Source organism: Mus caroli, unplaced genomic scaffold (genome assembly GCF_978045245.1).
Source record: "Mus caroli unplaced genomic scaffold, Mus_caroli_1 scaffold_10, whole genome shotgun sequence".
Classification (NCBI taxonomy): Eukaryota; Metazoa; Chordata; class Mammalia; order Rodentia; family Muridae; genus Mus; species Mus caroli.
In genome coordinates, this window is record NW_028227265.1 from 48,304,784 (window position 1) to 48,321,528 (window position 16,745).

The 16,745-nt window shown below is 38.3% G+C and overlaps 1 pseudogene; it reads left to right on the forward strand.

Annotated features, from left to right (window-relative positions):
• Positions 1-14,799, forward strand: part of LOC110300678 (glyceraldehyde-3-phosphate dehydrogenase pseudogene) — a 34,299-nt pseudogene extending 19,500 nt beyond the window's left edge.
• Positions 14,800-16,745: the final 1,946 nt, after the last annotated feature.

Here is a 16,745-nt window from a genome sequence, read left to right on the forward strand (position 1 = left end):
CCAGGAAAAAAAGAAAATCCCAAATCATGATGCAGCAATTGCCCACACAGGATTCTGTTGCCCTGTGATATGCTTGCTATGGTAAACTATAGCCCAGAACTGTTAGCCAAAATAAACCCCTACTCCTTAAAGCTGTGATTTGTTGTTGTTGTTGTTGTCCTCATTGTTGTTGTTTATGACATCAACAGGAAATTTAAAAGGATAAATCACTAGGTAAATTTAAATCAAAATTACAAAGTAATACCACATTAGCCTTATTAATATGTCAACTACCACAAAAGTAGAAATAATTGTAGTTATGAAACTGCCTGGTGAATCAAAAAAAAATTTTATGGAAAAGACGAAAGGAGGGATGAACATAGTCAAATGCATGATTTACTTGAATGAAAAGTCATTATAAAGCCCATAAATATGTGATATGCACCGATGAAAAATTGAAAGAGAAGAGGAAAAAGAAGACGTGAGCAAGGCTGAGAGCTGAAGTTCAAAGCACTGGCACTTTGATATGTCTGCAGAAACATCTGCATCATATTCCATTAACTCCCATTCATTTTAACTTCTCTGTTAACTTCCACTAGTTTTTCAAGCATATAACTAGGTTATAACATACATAACACAGACTTTACCATCTTAATCATGTTAAGGATGCAGTTCATGTTACTGAGAGCATTTACATTGCCATTTTAATTAACTATTGCCACTCTCTATCTTCACAACTCCTTTATCTTATAAATTGAGACTCCACACCCATTAAACAATACTTTCCTGTCTCCTCTACCTCATTCTGTCTTTTATTGCTTGTGATATTGACTATCTTAAGTTTCTCAGATACTTCAAGCAATGCAATATTTTTCCTTTTGTGATTCACTTATTTATTTGGCTTGGTGAGTTCAAAACTCATAATGTTGCAGCATTTGTCAGAATTCATTTTTATTTAGGGTCGGTAATATTCACTCATGCATATGCATTGATTTTCTTACATATTCACTCACCTTTAGATACTTGGATGTTTCTATTTTAGCTATCAAAAATGATGCTTTTGAGTTTCCAAAGACCAAAGTGTGGACACTTTGCCCCTTCTTAGAATTGGGAACAAAACACCCATGGAAGGAGTTACAGAGACAAAGTTTGGAGCTGAGACTGCCATATCCAGGGATCCATCCCATAATTAGCCTCCAAACCCTGACACCATTGCATACACTAGCAAGATTTTGCTGAAAGGACCCTGATATAACTGTCTCTTGTGAGACTATGCTGGGGCCAAACAAACACAGAAGTGGATGCTCATAGTCAGCTATTGGATGGAACACAGGACCCCCAATGGAGGAGCTAGAGAAAGTACCCAAGGAGCTAAAGGGAACTTCAACCCTATAGGTGGGACAATAATATGAACTAACCAGTAACCACCACCCCCACCCCACCCCCCACCCCCACCCCCACCCCCCGGAGCTCATGTCTCTAGCTGCATATGTATCAGAAGATGGCCTAATCAGCCATCAGTGGAAAGAGAGGCCCATTGGTCATGCAAACTTTATATGTCTCAGTAAAGGGGAACGCCAGGGCCAAAAAGTGGGAGTGGGGGGGAGGGTATGGGGGACTTTTGGGATAGCACTGGAAATGTAAATGAAGAAAATACCTAATAAGAAAAATGATGCTTTTATTCAGCCTAGTAAATGAACATCTCTTCCTGCCCTGACTTTAAATGTTATTGTATCTAAACCCAAAATAGTTAGATGATATAGTAACTGTTTTAGTTTTTTTTTTAAATTACCATAGTGTCTTCTACATTGTATCATTGTACATTCTGACCAATAGTGTACAAGAGTTGCAACTTCTCCACAATGCCATCATCACTGATTCTCTACTTTTTGTGGTAGTTGCCTTAGTACTGAGAATAGGGTGGTATCACGTCATCATTTTGATCTTCTTTTCCCTAGTAATCCATGTCTTTATTTCCTGTTGCAGTGATAAAATACCCTGCCAAAAGCATCTTGAGGGAGAGGGCTTCATTTGGCTCATAGTTCCAGATCACTGGTCATAGAAAATAAATCACAGTGACAAAAACTAGTCACAGTGCATCGATAACAAGGAGCAGAAAACACAGAATGTATGCATGCCAAGTCTCAAGTCACTTCCTCCCCCCCCCCTTTTTTTATTAAACAATGTGTAGCCCAGGCTGGCCTCAAAGTTATGATCCTCCTGCCTCTGCCTCCTTCAGCAAATCCTACCGGCGTGCGCCACCACTACCGGCATATCTCATTACAGGTGGTTGTGAGCCACCATGTGGTTTCTGGGATTTGAACTCAGGACCTTTGGAAGAGCAGTCAGTGCTCTTACCCGCTGAGCCATCTCACCAGTCCCCCACCCCCTTATACAGCTAGGGAATGATGCCACCTACAGTGTTCCAGTCTTCTCACTTCAAATAATGTAATCAAGATAATCCCCAAGAGATATCCCCTTGGGCCAACCTAGTTTAGATAATCCCTCATTGAAACTCTCTTCCAAAGTGATTCTAGGTTGAATCACATTGACAATTGAAACTAATTATCATAACTAGTAATGCTGAACTTCTTTCTGTATGCTTCTTGGTCACTTGTGTAACGAATATCAATACATCTCCAGTTTTTTATTGGTTTCTATGTTTGATAAATTCTCCATCACTCATTTTAGGTGAAGCCTCTATGAAGGCATCTGTCTGACAAAAGATAAGTCACAGCAGAAATGGGCATAGAATAACTTTTACCTCACCAGCCTATGAAGCATAAGAAGGAACTTCATTCCTCCCTAGAATTCAAAATAAAATATCCATGGAAGGAGTTGCAGAGACAAAGTTTGGAGCTAAGATGAAAGGATGGACCATCCAGGGACTGCCCCACTCAGGGGTCCATCCCATAATCAGCCACCAAATGCAGACACTATTGCATAGGCCAACAAGATTTTGCTGAAGGAACCCTGATATAGCTATCTCCTGTGAGGCTTTGCCAGTGCCTGACAAATACAGAAGTGGATGCTCACAGTCATCTATAGGATGGAACACAGGGACCCCAATATAGGAGCTAGAGAAAGTACCCAAGGAGCTGAAGGGGTCTGCAACCCTATAGGTAGAACAACAATATGAACTAATCAGTACCCCCGGAGCTTGTGTCTCTAGCTGCATATGTGGCAGAAGATGGCCTAGTCAGCCCTCACTGGGAAGAGAGGCCCCTTGGTCTAGCAAATTTTATGTGCTAGACATACATATAAAGTACAGGGGAACACCAGGGCCAAGAAGTGGGAGTGAGTGGGTAGGGGAGCAGGGCAGGGGGAGGGTATAGGAGACTTTTGGGATAGCATTTGAAATGTAAATGAAGAAAATATCTAATTAAAAAAATGTGTGGAAAAATAAAAAAGAAGGCACACTGGAAGGTGCCTAGGCTCAGTTCTGAATGAGGCAATCTGCAGTATTCACTACACCCATATTGTCGGGGCATTGGGTTCCCTGTGGTTGAAACTATGCTTCATACTATTTCCACCCACCAACCTTCCTATCTTCCCATATGAATTGCTTTACCCATTAGATAATATCACCCAAAGCGTAATTTGCTATCAAAGGTCCTTGTCAGTGTGGAATACCATAATGACCTCCTTGATATATTTAATGAGCATATTTTTATGCTTTCAAGGGTGAGCCTTTTTCCTACCCTAGGGCTGTCTCCTCATAGCACCTATTCTATAAAAGGACCTAGAACTCTGCATAACTATCCCCAATGCAGTTTACCTGAGCATATTATTAAATCCAGTAATATTTTCAAAGTGATTTTTAAAGACATCAATCTAAATATATCACTATCCTCCTTTTTCCTTTTTAAAAGTTTTTGTTAGTAACAATTTAATGTGTTTGTTGCAGTTTCCCTCTTACCCCAGCTAGCTCCCAAATAATTGAGACTGTAGTATTACATTTAGTTAACAAGTTTTAAGGGCATAAAAACTGAGCAATGTTATTCTATTTTAATCCTCTAAGCTAATCTGGCTACCTCCCAGTCAAAACCCCAGTAATACCTGCATTTTAGTACTGATATTGCTCTCTGGGTTCCATGTGTTTTCTCATGGTGTCTCCTGGATTCTCTCCCCATGGTGAATTCCCCTCTCCTCTCTTTCATCCTCCATTCCTTTGCTGGGGGAAACTCTATCCCTATTCTCTCCCCTACCCAGTCATTGACTGGTCAGCTTCTTTATTGACTAATCAGAGAATAATTGGGGAGCAATGTTTGCAACCTGATATGGGGGCACAGAAATCAGTATAAAAGGATAGTCTTAACAAATGCACGATAACATTATGCCTATAATTTTTCATACTTTGATTATATTCGTTTCATCTTCCAAAGATGAAAACCAGAACCTCCCCACCTTCCTATTCCTATCTCTCCAACTTCATGGTTTTATCCCTCTTTTATAAAATAACCTCTCTCTCTCTCTCTCTCTCTCTCTCTCTCTCTCTCTCTCTCTCTCTCTCTCTCTCTCTCTCTCTCTCTCTCTCTCTGTTTTGCGTTGCTCAGTGATCCCTGAGATATGGTTAATAGACCCACTGGAAGGGTGCCATTTTTTCATCTCCTACCAGCTAGCCAAGAGTGACTACTCAGCAGCTCAGGTAAGCGACCTAAATAACACCCCCAATTTCCCTTTCATAACAGGTAGTGTTCAACAGTATTTTTTACTGATTCAAGTATTTCCTCTTGTTCCCAATATTAATTGCACTGACCAACTATTCTCAGTTAATCACATTTACCCTGATTCAGTCATTTCCTTTCCTCTAACATTCATGACTCTGAAGGCTTTGTGTGGAATTTATAGTTTTTCTGAAAATCCTATACAATCATATAACATCTCTCTACACATAATTGTTTAAAATATTTTTCTTTCACAGAATTAAATTTAGCCTTAGTACATAATTTTTAAAGATCTATTTTATGGGAGTTCACAATCTACTTGTACATCTGCCTACCAGAAGACATCAGATTACGTTACAAATGTTTGTGAGACACCATGTGGTTGCTGGAAATTGAACTCAGCACCTCTAGAAGAGCAGCCAGTGCCCTGAACTGCTGAGCCATCTCTCTAAGCCCCAGTATATGAAGTGTGACACTGTCCATAAGAGGGTTTAACTGGAGCTTAAAGAATATAAAGGAATTGCTGAACAGTATTGAATATCCTTACTGGTGCATCACAGAATTTTATTCTTGATCATTGCACAATTTAGATCAAGTTAAAATCTACATAGGTCCAGAGCTCTGTTTAATTCCTTGAAAGAGTTTGTTGGTTGAATTGTTACTTTTGCCACCAACAAAATATGCATTTTAATCTAAAACCATTATTCCTTTTATTTTGTTTTGTTTTGTTCTGTTTTTTAATTTAGAGTTGGGCTCCAACATGTAGTTCCAAAGTTTCTATCTTTGATAGGTTGGAAAATTGGTTTTGTGTAAATGTGTCTGACACATTAGTTTCTAAAAATAAATTTTGGATTGCTCCTAGGTTAGCCTTCTGAAATTACATAACTTTCAAAGTTATTAATATCACACAGAATTTATCTTCCCATGTTGTTTTTAAAAATCAACACATTGTCTTTCCCACTAACATCATCATCCCTAAGTCTTCCTTTCTTTCTTTATTCTTTGAAGGGATCCTGACTAGGAGAAGTATTAACTGACTGTCTTCCAGATGACCATAAGGGGAAGTTTAGGCACCTCAAATAGCTCCCAACACCATACTCTGACCTTTGAAAGCAATCATTTCTACTTACTCAGACTTTTTTAAATATTATGACCACATTTCTTTCCAAAGTATATCTTTATGATAGGCTCTGCATTCCCAAATGTGTAAACAGATTTCAGTATATGGTTAATAGGCACACTAACGCAGACAGAATCCATGGGTTTGATGCTCAGCAGCTTTTTTTAATGATTGATGCACTGTTGCAGCTGGGCTAATTATACCATGTTAATACCAGCTATTTTGAACTATTTTGAGCAGCCATGGTGAATCCCAACGACTGAACTTGCCTTCCTACAACTCACTGTTTCTTGACCTACAAAGACACAGAGTAATTTAAACACTCTCTGACATTCCATATGAACTTTTAGGTCCATAATTCTATATGAAGGGAAGAGGAAGAGTATAGTTAAGTGTGCAGAGAAGGATTTAATAAGATATCTTCCTAACTATTTATAATAATTTCTGTTTCTTTTCAAATTAAATTATCTAAGGATGTAGCTCAGCTAGTAGTGTGTTCGCCTAACATTCACAAAGCTCTAGATTTGATCTCCGGGACTATATAAATGGGATATGGCTATAAACACCTGTAAACCCAGTACTTGTGGTGGGGGTAGAGGCAAAAGGATCAGAAGTTTAAGGTCATCCTCAGCTACATTGAAAGTTTGAGGCCAGCCTGACATACATGAAAATCTGTCTCAAAGAAAGGAAATAAGAAAAATATTTAAAAATAAATTAATAATACTCTCTCCCCAAAGCTTGGGGATAATTATGAAAGAGGAAGCAGAACAATTTTAAAAAAGAGCCAGAGGTGGTGGATGGCTGCAGTGAAAGACCATCTTCTTGGCACACTGGAGCAGTTGCATATATGAACTCATAGTAGTTATGACAGCATCCACAAGAGCTGTATGAGCTCAAATAAGACAAGATCATTCCAGAGTAGGGAAGTTGGCATGAAGTACCATCCCTAGATGAGTGGCTATTAATGAACAATAGCTTTTGGGACAGGGAGAGTTAGTTCTCTTTAACAATTTAACCTTTGGTTGGTTGACCACACACCAAAGACGATATGAGCAGCATAAACTGGAGTTTATGGAGACAAATAGCATGAAGGATGTTTGATAAAATCTCCAAAAATTATATTAATTTTATATTTACCTTAAATCATATGCAATTGATATAAGTATATGTTGTGAATATAGACTATACATTATATATGTGTGTATATATATATATGTGTGTGTATGTGTGTGTGTGTGTATACACACATATACATGTGCATATATTTTATGAAACTTGTGCTAGCAATGCTTCCCCATAAGAGCTATAGACTATCTAACAAACCCCTAGTTTGGTTTGTTAGACAGGAATGAGAAATCTCTGTTTAAGGTGCTAGTCAAGATAGACCACAAAACTTCAAAAACAGTACAGGCTATTACTGTTGTCCTTGGTTGCCTCTCAGAGGGTGAAGGTAATTGGCTATTGCTGAAGACAACACATACTTTGGACACAGGACTCATAATTTCAAATTGAGTCTAATCTAAAAGCCTCCTTTCTGTAGTCTAGCTTTCATAATACCAGCAAGTACTATGTATGCCACTAAGGTAAAGAAGCAAGCAGTAGTCCTATTCAGCTATGATACCTATGAATATAACAATAGCCTTCTTGCTAAAGAAGTCCTACCAGTGCAACAGTGGCTATCACATGTTGGCTATAACCAACAGTTGTCTAATTGGATTTCTTGAGGACTACTAGATAGGAGAGAAATGGTGTTTAGTATGAGAAGCCCAGCTAACTTCCTGGAGCTAGTGAAATCATATATTTTAGAAAAAACCCTACTACTATCAATGTACAATTTCTAGCTGCATTCTAAAACCTTTTCTTATATCTATAGATATGTGTACCTTTCTCCTTCATCATAGAAGTCTCTCCTCACAGCAAATGGAGACCATTTCAGAAAAACATAGCTGGTTACAATGTAAACATCAACAGGCAGTGATGAGCCTAGACCCAATAAATACATCTAGGAAAAAAGTTACATATGAGGCTCAGGAAGCCTCATGTAATTGTGTGTAGAAATATTGCAAACACCACTCATCCAAAAGTCAGATGTAAGATTGTGTCTCTGACAAATGGCATGAAAGCAATAGCTGTGATATGTCAACAATACGGTTACCTAAACGTGACCTGAGCACTGACACTATCAGTAGACATGGTGACCCAAGGGGGTCTAAAGGGATTCTACCTTAAACAAAGAGCTACAGGCAACCACTGAAAGGAAGAAAAACTAGCCTCTTACAGTGTTGAGTTCCCAACTGGTTAGCCATACAGTGTGGTCAGCCCTAAGATTATAGATACAAAAGTCACGTTAAATGAATTCATGTTATCTTTATGTATTTCTACATAAATGTATATGTAACACTCATAAAGCAAAGAGGATATCCATTTAGAAAGGAGAGCAGGATGTGGGAGGGGTGGAGGGAAGATAAGGATGGGGGAAGGGATGCTGTTATGATTTAATTTTTAATTTCTTAACTAAAAATGGGGTCAAAACAATGGTGGGTGTGAAAGAAATGTATCTGGGAAGAACTAGAGAAGAGGAAGCAAATATGATCAAAATACAATGTATGAAACTCTCAAAGAGTTAAAAATAGCTTTTAAAGTTAAGTTGAAACAAGTGCCCATATTAAACATGAAGTTAGTTTTATATATGGGCAAGTTGGATCAGCCAATATCATTATGCTTATAAAGTTGATTTAATATCAGATGGATCTTGGCAAATTATATATATATTTAAACATTAATCTAGGTGAAGCCTCAAGGCTCTAGTTATTTTACATTTAAAAGTCATGTTTTGAATGATTTTTTTTTTCAGTTTTGAAGCCTAGGTTCTATCCATAGGAAGAAGAGAAAAAATTTTACATACTTGGGTGACTGTGGTTCTCTAGTGACTGGTCATATAATCATGTGTACATATGTGTGCATGTATGAGTGTGTGCATTAGTGTGTATGTGCATGCATGTTCATCTGTGAATATGTGTGTGTGTGTGTGTGTGTGTGTGTGTGTGTGTGTGTGTGTGTTGTGGGTAGGCCTGGTGTTGCTTGTATTTTGATGCTAATTCCACTTTCCCAGGAGGGGTTGAGGACGAGGAGGACTTCTTGTGAACTTTTTCCCCACCTTAACTTGGAAAATAAAGGCTAGAACCAGTGATTGAGCAGTGGTTCTGAAGGGAAGTTTGGGGAAGATGGAGGAGAAGAGAAGAAGAAAGGAGAAAGATGAAGGAAGAGGAAAATGATCCAGATTCTGCATGGCCTTAAACAGCCACAGGTAGCTACGAATATCATAAAAGGATAGAATAATTGGGATTACTTTTCTAATCTAGGTTGGCTTCTTGTATCATTATCAATTATTGTATGAGTATCTTGTGAATTGAGAATTTATTGATATATAAATCTGACTGATTAATTATAAGCTTTGAGTTTTGATTTACTGGGTTAAGGGGATTTGTGACAACTAGCAGCAGGGGGTAGATGGCTGAGAAGGAACAGGCAGTTCTGAAGCAGGTGAACCAGAGCTGGGAAGACCACCAACTAGGGCTAGCCAAGAGGCGGCGAGACTGCTGGAGTAGAGAGTAACTAGCCATAGCGCAGGATGTGGCCATTTTTTATTATTTCCCACATGTGTCCATGTGTGAGAGTGTGTCTCTGGGCAAGCTGCTTAGGACCGCTAATGTTTTAAAGACAGGAATATTCAAAGCTCTCTTAAGTGGAAGCATTACCCAAGACTCTTAGCTAGCCAGATGTGGGTGAGTCCAGCCTTCCCTGAATAGCTGACCACAATCACTGCTCTATAAGCTCTTTACCTAAAGTAAATGAAAAATGAGGCTCGTCATGAGTGCCACGATAAAAGGTCACAGTGCTTCATTCCCATCTCAGAAGCAACAGCTCTCTAAGACCCCAAGCTCTGTGTCTTTGCTAAACAAAACAGTTCCAGGGTAGCAATTTTTAATTATAAGACACAAGCTTTTCCTGATGGCCTTTTGCCTTGGAGACATTAAATAGCCTGTCTCTAACAAGACACAAAAACAGCAGAAATGTCAGTTTAAATGGCACATGGGAATCTACTTAAAGGTACACAAAAACGATGGAATTGCATGCCTTGTATAAATAATGATTTATTTGGGAATATCTAAGCTTCCTTTGCTTTCTCATTGTGTATCTGAAGACAAGGATGGCAATTTTTGTTGTATATTGAGAACTGCTAGTCAATGTTGATGTGAGATTTTTTTTTATTCACAACCCTTTTAGAATAAATTTTTAAAATAGAAAAAGAAACCTGCTACAGAATTGTCCCACAGTTTGTATAGCCCTTGTGTGAAAATTTTTATTACACTAATAGGATATATTTTAATGAGGAAAAAATAAAACATTTCTACTCACTGAGGCAAAGTTAGTGTCCTAGTTTCATTTCTATTGCTATGATAAAATACCCTGACAAGAAGCAGCTTATAGGACAAAAGTATTTATTTCAGCTTAAAATTCCAGTATACAGTACATTGTGAGGAGGGCAACCTACGGATTTCAAATAGATATTCACACAGCATCTACAGTCAAGAGCAGAGAGAAATGAACACATATATGCCCACTTGCTTGATTGTTTATGCTCAGCTCAACACCTATATTCTTATATAATCCTGGAATCCCTGCCTAAGGGATATCATTGTCCACAGTAGGCTGAGTATTCCCATATCATTTAACTTATTTAATAAAATATCCCATAGACATACCCACAGGCCAACCCAATGCAGACAATCCCACATTGAAACTCTCTCCCAAGGAATTCTAGGTTGTGTTGAGTTGATAATTAAAGTTAACTATCTTAATTAATGACTAAAGTTTAGAATGATACATCAGAATAAGCAAGAATGGTGTCCACCAATAAATTACTCTATGGTATTTAAAAGGATTGCTTTCAACTGCAAAAAATATTAATAAGCATTAAGAAAATTCAGGAGGCCACTTGAAATTAAAATACACAGATATATTTACTATTCATACTCTAATTTATTGAATTATTAAGTGGTTCTACATGTGGCATCAAGACAGATTTAGCTCCTTTGTACTTTTGTTTTATATCAGTACAATCGCCACAGTAATAGATCTAACACACAAAGTCATTTGCAGCTTGGAGTAAGGATCCAGGGATGGAGCAGCAAGGGAATGAAATGATAACAAGTAGACAGAAAGCTGGGATCAGATGGCACTGGCTCTCACATAGAGAAAATGCAGCAGTCCAGAAGCTCAGGATGTTTGTTATATGGAACTGACTAGTGTCTTAGTTACTTTCCTATTTCTGAGAAGGGACACCATGACTGTGAAGCAATTTACTAAAAAAAATCATTTAGTTGAGCCTTGAGTACAGTTTCTTTTCTTTTCTTTTTTTTTTTTTTTTTTTTTTTTTGGTTTTTTCGAGACAGGGTTTCTCTGTATAGCCCTGGCTGTCCTGGAACTCACTTTGTAGACCAGACTGGCCTCGAACTCAGAAATCCGCCTACCTCTGCCTCCTGAGTGCTGGGATTAAAGGTGTGTGCCACCACACCCGGCTTTGAGTACAATTTCAATGGTGAGTCTTTGGTGAGGAGCAAGGTGGGATATTGAGGCACAATTATCATGAGGCAGAGGAGCACTAACTAGGAACAATAAGAACCCATTGTAACACACCTCCTCCAACAAGGCTACACCTCTTTATTCTTCCCAAACATTTTCATGAACTAGGGGACAAGCATTCAAATGTATGAGCCTATAGGAGCCGTTTTCAATATAATCACCATAACAGAGTAGCAAGGTTATATATAAAACTGAACAAAAGCCAGGGTTTCTACATAGAGTAAAACAAGGAGGCGGGGTTACTAGTATACAGCTAGATCAAGGAAACAGGTTTACCTAGTCTATGTAGGAGCAGCCTCTGCAGAGGAACAGTTTTCAGGTGGTACATATCTGGAGGGAGAAAGCTAAGGTATATCATTTCTATACACACTGCCAACATCAACAAATGGACCATACAGAGGCTTTGCCATTTCCTGAGCAGAGAGGTAGTGCCTAGGGAGAATACTTTGCTATTTCATTCTGTGTCTGAAATTAAGGCTCTTGATAAGGCCATGATCATGTCAATAGAACACAGTTACTCAGTAATTCGCACACACACACACACACACACACACACACACACACACACACACACACAGTTCCTTTTGCTCCCCACAGCCGTTCATGGAAATCAAATCAAAATGAGTTAATAATATAAGATGTTCAGGGAAAAATTGGTATATAGGAAGAGTACAATTCATGATGCCCCTAACTATGATCATAAGCCTTCTCCTTCATGAGTTTCTTATATTAATCATTTATTAAACTTTAGGGAGGACATTAACTTAAAAACAAGTTCACAAAACTTTTGGACATTTTGGACAGTATGAAAATATTTAGAAATAAAGTTACAACTAATATTAAATTATCAAATATGACTACCATATTGTTACAGGAACAGTTTAAAAGCCATATCTATTCATTAGACTTCAAATCCCTCAAGAGATAAGACACTAAGAGACAGAAAGACACGGAAATATATAATGCATAAGAATAAAATGTAACAACCATGTGAAATATTTTCACACTAAAAATTACAAACATTGATTAATAAAATTTCTAAATGATTCAAAATATATTCCATGTGCATTAGCTAAAACACTCAATAGAATCAATGATTCTATTGATTCCACCAAATTCAAAATTCACCAAATTATCCAAATTATCAAATTATCAAAATTCCACCAAACTAGATTTTGCAGATTTGATGGGAAAGCAAAACCGAAATTGGCCAGGTGATGATGTAGCATTACAGAAATCTTAGGATGACCAAAATAAATTTCAAAAGAAAAGAACAATGAGAAGACTCAACTCCAATATCAAAACCTAATACAAAACTAGAGTTAATAAGATAATGTAATGTCAGGCAGACATTCATTTGTAAAGAGTGAGAAAAAATTCATTTGACTTTCAGGAAATGGTACTTAGAAAACTCATGAGGTAAAATAACTTACGTGTCAAAAAAATTAAAATATTATTTTCCATTGAAGGCCTGACACTGGGCAAAAAGCATTTATTTAGTTCACAATTATAGTGGCCTGAAGTTGTCTCTGCTGGGAGTTTCATGATAGAGCATACTGCAACAGAAGTGCGTGTGTTAGAGGCTCTCAGGCAGAACATAATGCCAGAGACCAGGGATACTCCAGGTTTGCTCCTATGCAACGCTCTTGAGAACTAACTAACTAACTTCTTCCTAAAGACCAGCATTGTTTACTTTTGAAGCAGTACCCACAAGGATCAAATTACTCTGTATTAGTCCCCACCTCTGATAGATTCAATAATGTGGTCATCATCACATTGAAGACCAAATTCTCATTGTAGTGACCTGAATAAGAGTGATCCTTATAGGCTGATATATTTGAATGCTTAGGGAATGGCGTTAAGATGTATGGCTTTGTTGGAGTAGATGTAGCCTTGTTGAAGGAAGTATGTCACTGTGGGGAGCTCAAGGTTTGGGGGTTTCAAATGCTTAAGCTAGGCTCAGTGACTCACTTTTACTGCTGCCTACTGATTCAAATGTGGAACTCTCAGCTCCTTCTCCAGCAATGTCTTCATGAATGCCACCATACTCCCCATGAGGATGACAATAGACTAATAAACTTCTGAACTGTAAGCCAGCCCCAACTAAATGTATTCCTTATAAGAGTTTCTGTGCTCATGGTGTCTCTTCACAACAATTTAAATAAAAGGCACTCATGCATGTGCTTTTGACTACAAACCACTCCCAATCACAGTATGTCCTTACCTCCCACCCTACAACAAAACTTACACAAAAATTATCCCATATTAAAAGAGTCTTGGCAATAGTGCTTAAAATATAACATTGAAAATGCTTGAGAACTTTGATTGGGTTAAGGTTACTTAAATATGGCTCTATGTTTCTCCCTGTTTCAGAGACAGCACCTTCTCATGCAGTGCCAGCCTTGTCCCTTAGGCAGGATGGCAAAGCTCAGAGTAAATTGATTTTGTCATATTGGCTGGTTACCAGGGCTGCCAGCTCATCTGGCAAAGTTCATATTGCTACCATCAATGACCCCTTCATTGGTTTAAAATACATGGTCTATATGTTCCAGTATGGCTCCACCCATGGCAAGTTCAACAACACAGTGAAGGTTCAGAATGGAAAGTTTGTCATCAATGGGAAGGGCATCACTATCTTCCAGGAGAGAGAAAATGGGGTGATGCTGGTGCTGAGTATGTTGTGGTATCTTCATCACCATGGAAAAGGCCAGAGCCCATTTGAAGTGTCGGCCCAAAAGGGTCATCATCTCCATCCCTTCTGCCAATGCCCCCATGTTTGTGATAGGTGTGAATCGCAAGTAATACAACTCACTCAAGATTGTCTGCAATGCTTCCTACACCACCAACTGCTTAGTTCCCAGCCAAGGTCATTCATAAAAACACTGGCATTGTTGAAGGACACATAATCACAGTTCATGCCATCACTGCTGCCCAAAAGATTGTACATGGCCTCTCTGGGAAGCTGTGCTGTGATGGCCATGGGGCTGCCCAGGACATCATCTGTGTATCCACTGGTGCTGCCAAAGCTGTGGGAAAGGTTGTCCCAGAACTGAATGGGAAGCTCACTAGCGTATCTTTCTACATTCTTACTCCCAATGTGTCCATAGTAGATTTGACATGCCACTTAGAGAAAGTTGCCAAATATGATGACATCAAGAAGGTAGTGAAGCATACATTCGAGGACAACTAGAGGGCAACCTGGACTACACTGAGGAATAGGTTGTCTCCTGTGACCTTAACAGTGATTCCCACTCTTCCACCTTTGATGCTGGGGTTGACATTGCTCTCAATGACAACTTTGTGAAGCTCATTTCCTGGTATGGCAAAGAATACAGCTGCAACAGCAGGGTAGAAGATCACATGGTCTACATGGCCTTCAAGGAATAAGAACCCCTGGTCTGCCCGCCCTGGCAAGAACATGAGAGCAAGGGAGAGCCCCCTGGCTGCTGAGATTTCCCTGTATCAACTCAGCCCCCAACACTGAGCATCTCTCTCAGTTTCCATCCCAAACCCTGAGAATAATGGGAAGGGCCTAGAGAGCCCTTCTCTCCTGAATACCATCAATTAATTTTACTTCACCCACACACAAAAAAAAGATTTTTTAAATACTATACTAAAATCATGGTCTATAAAAATAGGTGATTTTCTTCTAAATCTAAAATATGTGTACTTAAAATTATACTATTAAAAAAAAACCATAAACCATAGGAAAGAAAAAAATTGAGAAAACATATACATTGTACAGTTCGCCCAGAATATGTAAAGAACCTTTACAGTGCAGTAGTAAACAATATTAATACACACTTTTAAAAACATAGTCAAGAGATTTCAATAATTTACCACAATAATATCTTAATAATAATAATAATAATAATCCCATCAAAAGATGTTCAGGACAACTAACTAGTAGGGACATTTTTGGCAACTAGAATGGCTATCACAAGAAAGGTAACCACTAGTGCTGCTCAAGTTGTAGAGAATTAAGAAGATAAAATTGTGTTAGTACCTTGTCAAACACTTTGGTCCTATCTCATAAAGTTAAATGTGAATTTACTGCACAACCCAGATATTCTATTCTATTTATCCAAGAAAAGTAACCAAAACACATATCACACAAACATTTGGACACAAGTATTATTAGGCATTTTAATCATAATATCCTTTTCTTTTCAAACAATCAAAACATCAGTCAAGGAAAACTATGTGTAGAGAAAGTGTAGGGTGCCTCTCTAATGAAATACTGCTCAGCCACCAACAATAGGAATGAGCCACAGATAAATCTATTCTGAGTCTTTGCATTCATCTGTTATTGACACAAAGTCCTTAAACTCAAACATCACTTTTTTGCAATGTTCAGAAAACTCTATGGAAAGCAATGAGATTAGTGGATATTCAAGGCAGGCTGTGTATGCTGGAGATAGAAAAGGGCAGAAAATGGGCATGAAGGGCATCACTGGGGTGACAAGAATATTCTGATGATGATTTTACAAGATGTTAAATTACATTAAAAGGTATGTTTTGAAGAGTTGCATTATATGCTCTTTTAAATACTCTTAAGTAAAGTAGTGTTAAAAATGTTCAGGAGTCATTAAGGTAGCTCACAGTCAAAAGTGCTTGAATTCAAACTCTGGGATCAAAACGATAGAAAGAGGACAGGGTCCCACAGTTGTTCACAGGCATCCACAGGTGCACACACACATACACACACACACACACACAGAGAGAGAGAGAGAGAGAGAGAGAGAGAGAGAGAGAGAGAGAGAGAGAGAGAGAGGCAGACAGATTGACAGACTGAAAGACTGACAGACAGACAAACAGAAACAGAAACACAGAGAGACAGAGAGACAGAAAGAAGGCAGACAGACTGACAGACAGATAGACAGAGACAGAAACACAGACAGAAAGAAGGCAGACAGACAGAAAGATAGACAGACAGACAGAGATGAGAAACACATATACATACATAATTAATTGTTTCTTTAAAATACAGTGGTTCTATTCTACATGTCAGAAATGAGGAAGTTGTTACTCTATCCTATAATAAGTAAATAACATACTGAAAAATGACTTTTCTAGAATCCAGCAAGGAAGTGGGGACATACAACAAACCAAGCCTCCAAGATTGAAGAGACAGACAGGTAAACAGAAACTACAAATTACTGGGGTAAGACCCTCATAGATAGAGACTGCTATACCACTACTGCCAAGAAAGGAAGCCTCAAACTGTGATTGACAAGTCACTACAGGTCCAATATCAGTGAGTTTAAGATGTAAAAGTCCAGAATGGCTCTCAAGATCCTCATCTTTGAAAGAAAGGAATACCTGAATCTAGA